Raw genomic sequence first — 5,502 nt, forward strand, 5'->3', positions numbered from 1 at the left:
ACAATAATCCAACCTAAGTCTCTCCTTTCCCATTTAATCCAACCTATTGATTATCCCATATTAATCTTATCATTCCTATCATTTAACTTGCATTGATCTCGTCCCATATTTGACCTGTTAGAACCGGTTGCCCAAGAGGTCTTCTTTTCTTTTCTTTTTTTTGTTTCCTTCTTTATTTCTCCATTGTTATTCTTCAAAGCTTCTCCTTCCTTCTTCATACATCTTATCCTTCATCACCCAAAACATCACAAATCTCCACAATTTCGACATCACCACACAAATTTGACATCACCACCCGAACCCCACACCTGCAACCACCCAAAAAATAAAAAAAGGAGATCTAAGAAAATACGAGATGCATCATATTCACAAGTAACACTATCGTCGGAACCCATTTCTAGCGGCTGTTCTACTTCTTCCTCGAAATCATGATCACCAGATTCCAACTCTGTAGATACCCGGTATCTGCTGAGACTCCAACAAACACCCGATGATTATCGGGTTACAAGATGTTTTGGAATCGCGGCGTTTGATCGACAGTTTGTGTACAACTTTACGTCGAAAAACTTAAAACGATTTCGAAAATAAATGAAGAGTCTATCCAAGGGCAAATACTTAAGAGGGGGGGGGGGGTGAATTGAGTATTTGAAAAACTATTGCCCACTTTTAATTTCTATGACTATAAAATTAATTACTTAAAGTTTATTGATTAAACTTTAACTAATCAATTAATCAGAGTAAGCGAAACGTAAAGGAAAACACGAAATTAAAACGTACGAAAGAGAGAAAGAGACACACGGGATTTTGAAGTGGTTCAGCCTCACAAGTCGAAGCCTACGTCCACTATTCTCGATTAATAAATTTAGTACCTTTCTCCGGATTACAAATTTATCAACCCACTCGCATGAGCCTAACTCTAACTGTGACTCAATTTGAATATCACTCGATATTCGGTTTGCACTATCTTAAGTTACTAAGAAAGTAGTTTGATTGCCCTTCTAAGAGTTCACACAATTGAACGAGTAAGAGGCGAATCTAAACACTATTATCTCGTAACGTAACTTGAAGAATGATAAGAATTTGAAGCACGACTTTTCGTTTGTCAAAACAAAACAATTTTAAAACTCTTTAAAATAATAAACACAGATTGTTTGCATAAGGATTTTGTTTCTCGAAAAAGTCATCTTGAAATGAAGAACGAACATGAGTATTTATAGTAGAGATAGGAACTAGGGTTTGGTCGAAAAACCCTAGATCTAGCCGTGTAGATCATGGCTTAGAAAGAAAGAAATAAATCTTTCTAATATTATTTAATCCACAAGATAATTTAATTAAGTAAATAAGATAAACTAGAATCTTATTTAATCTTAATTAAATCAAAAGATAATCTTGTTAAGTAAATAAATCTATCACAAATATTCTTCAAGATAATAAATTATCTTGTTAGAATATAGGATAAGATAGTTTACTTGTCCAAGGAGTTAACCATAAGAGGCACAAAACCCTAGAAGGCCGAAACCCTAGGAGGCACGGTTCCCAAGGAGCCGAAACCCTAGGCGGCGCAGAACCCTAGGTCGTCCAAAACTCACTTGGCCCAATTGTGGATTAGGTCAAATGTTTCCGTAAACCCTAGGTAGCATGACGACTATAACATCGCTTTACTAACCAATAAGGAAACGTAAACAATTCATTTAAGTGACCAATAATATATTTATATTATCTCTATTATATATACTAATGTTTTATAAAAAGTAGTTTATAAAAACTTATTCGTAGATAAGATTTTGTGAAAATCGTGCCGACTAATTCTGCCCAAAGTTATAGCACACAAGCTATAACCTCAAGCTTGTCAAGTGTAAAGTTATAGTCAACGGCTATAACTTCAACTTTCCAATACCATTCTTTAAGTACCGTTACTTGATGGACATCCTAATACTAACTAATCTTCCGGAGATCTTGAGTAGTAGGTAGTCTCTTCCGTGATCGTAAGCTCTTCATCTTGGAGCTTCTTTATAGACTTGATCAAGTCTTTGCTTAAATGATCATCAGCTTGAAACTTGTTACGGTTCCACTGACGCATTAAGAATTTCTTCAATGATATAGTTCAAGCCTTCTATATCATGTCTTCTAATCAATGCTTGATATTCTTCACAAATCAGATGATACTTGCTTGAGATCGTTTCGTAAGTCTTCACTTGTTCTTGTCAAAGTTATAGTAATCTCGCTATAACTCTGCTTGTATGTAACTTGACTATTTCGTGAAGGACTTAACAAACCTTTACGAGCAAGAGTATTTAAAGCACATAATATTTATACTTGTCATTATCAAAACATAAGCATATGACCACATGGTCCAACAAATTCCCCCTTTTTGATGATGACAAGTCTCGTAATGAAACTTAACGATGTGTGACTAAGCGTAGTTCCCCCTCAACGAAACACTATAAAATTTATAGCAAAGTCGAACGCAAGAACTAGACTATATATAACAAAGTAAGCATCTAAGGACCTTAAGAGATAAAAGGTCTTGACAAGGAGCAAGCTTAGGCAATTACTTAAATCAACGGTCATTTTTCTTCCCCCTCTTGACATCATCGAAAAGACGAGAACAAACATAAAATGCTAGGGTGATATCAAACGAGGCAAAATAAGAACGTAAATAAACATAATAAAACGAGAAGTAAATGTCATAAGCAAGCAAAAGATACGATGTAGCAACATACAAACCGATGTGTTAATGCCAAAAGGCCGAATAGAAACACACAATGTTTAAGCCGATGGGCCGAATGGGAATGTATGTAGCTAAGCAAAAGATAAGAGAAAATAAAAGCAAAAGCTAAGATAGGCATAAGCTAGGATAGGGCAAAAGCTAGGGCAAGGCTAGGTTTAAGGTCGATGAGGGTAGCCACGAGGAGGTACATAAGTCTTTCGAGACCAATTCTCCAACTCCTCAAGACGATGATGACAATGACGGAGCAACTCCGTATGCTTAGCAAGAGAACTCTCGAAATTAAGCACCTTAAGAGAAAGGGCCTTCAAAGCGTCGAACGTGAGTCCCATCTCACTCCTCATCTCTCGACCATACCCAAGAATAACACCGCCTTGACTCGCCAAATTAGCCACGGTGTCTGATTGTTTAAAAGATTGGCGAACACTATCCTTGACCATACTCTCCATGGCCTCCAACCGAGCCTCCATAGCCGCAAGACGAGCTATCAAATCTCCATCATCTCTCGCCATAGCCACGGGTGGCTCAACAGTAGCCTTCTCCTTAGCCAACCCCGACACCACATCAATTAACATTTGAGATTGGGTGTCCAATTTCTCATCCAATTTAGTCATCACCTCTGCTAACTTATCATATAGCCCGACATCATTCGATTTCTCCATTATCTTTTCACTCGATTGGCTTGCCTCCACAACTTTGGGCAAGAATACCAACTCCGGTCCCCTAGCACCGATTTTCATAGCACGAAGAAGCGTATCGTTCATCACATCACGGGTCACCACACCATAGCTTCCCACACCAATGACACCTTTATCCTCCAAGATACGAGAAATCCACATACCATAAGGCAAATCAATGGTAGTGAGAGTTTTCTCCTTAATCACCGAATTGTGTATTTGCATAATCCGATTAAAAACCAACGAGGAAAGCTTGACCATATGGCCTTCAAGCCATGAGTGCACAAGGACCATTTCATAGGCCGTAAGCTTATCTCGTCCACCACGACGAGGACAAACACAATTCCATACGAAATTAAAGAAGAATTTCAGTTTCGGTGTAAAGAAACTTGAGGATAAGAGCACATCACTATTACCGGTTGCATGTTCATCAAAATACCGTTTGACCCGCATCCTCTCATCATCGTCTAAACCATTCCATTCAACACCCGGGTTGATTTCCAACCCTTCATCAAACACCGAAAACAGAGCAGCAAATTTCGACTCACTAAATCCAATTTCTTGGTCATTCACGACCGCATGCAGAACACGATTTTGACAAGAAACTGAAGCAAAGAACTGGATTACCTCAATCGGGTATATAGGACCCGAGAAAGCGGCAATGTCGGTCCAACCTTGATAATCAAGAAACATGGTGAAGAAATTGAGTGCCTCAATTTTGTTGCACCAAGATGCGGAATAGGCACGACCCCCATGAATCTTGTAAGCAAGAACCCGATTCACCAATTCTCTTTCTTTAGTTGTAAGCTTGAGACGATCAAGCCCAACTTTTGTTGCTTGCATGTCGAAATCTCGAGACATCCGACGATTACCACCACCACACACTATCATCTCCGATTCAGCACCACAAACCCCACTCAATCTCCTCTTTTCTAATTTCCTTTTCTTTCCCACAACGGCGGGACACGGGCGGGCGTCTGTTTGGGCGAAACAGGGGAAGGGCGAGAAGTGGGTGTTTTTGGGGTAGTTTTTGGAACATAAACCATCTTTGAAGATGATCCAGGGTGGGTTGATGGTCTTGTCGAAGGTAAGGAGGAACGGATTTGAGGACGGTTCGACATGGTGAAGATTTGGTTCGGTTTTTGCGTGAGAGTTTTTGTGAGGCTGAGTGTTTGTGTTTGATAATGAGTGAATAAGGTTAGAGGGAGGGTTTAAATAGTGATGTAATTATGATGAAGGTAGGGTAAAATATGGAGGTGGCGTGAGGAAGGAGTATTACCAAGATATGGTAAGATCTTTGATAAGATTTAGAATCTTACCAAAATTCTAAGAGCACATGGGTAATATTTGGTAAATAATTTCGGTCAAATACAATAGGCAAAAGGATAGATTTCGGTTATAATTAGGTAAAAAGGATAGATTTTTGGTTAGGGTAAAAAACACGGTTTTAGCAATATTTCGCTTAAGGTAAAGTCTAGAATAAAAGATGATCGTATGATGCTACACCGTATAATGACTTAGCAAATTAAAATTATAATCTCGAATTAAAACACATATTCACATAATTATAATTGCAACGAAATAATACGGACACAGTCATACAATCTCGTCAATTTCTAGTCAGTCATAAAAAGAATAAAATATTTGTGACAAGTTTAACTGCCACCGATTAAACCAATTTCCAACCGCAAAATCTCAAAACGTTCTCTAGCTAACGCTTTGGTAAATATATCTGCCCATTGTTTTTCCGTACTACAAAATTCAAGTCGAATGTTGCCCTTATCTACATGATCCCGTAGAAAATGGTGTCTAATGTCTATGTGTTTGGTCCGTGAGTGCTGAGCAGGGTTTTTAGATATAACAATAGCACTCGTATTATCACATAGAATAGGAATACAACCTACATCGATACCATAATCACATAATTGCTGTTTAAGCCATAATAATTGAGAACATACCAAACCAGCGGCAATATATTCGGCTTCAGTAGTAGATAAAGCGACTGAATTTTGCTTCTTCGACCCCCAAGTAACAATACATGGTCCAACAAACGTAGCAATGCCTGACGTACTTTTTCTGTCAAGTGAACATCCCGCA

The sequence above is a fragment of the Silene latifolia genome, chromosome 1, assembly GCF_048544455.1.
Source record: "Silene latifolia isolate original U9 population chromosome 1, ASM4854445v1, whole genome shotgun sequence".
Lineage (NCBI taxonomy): Eukaryota > Viridiplantae > Streptophyta > Magnoliopsida > Caryophyllales > Caryophyllaceae > Silene > Silene latifolia.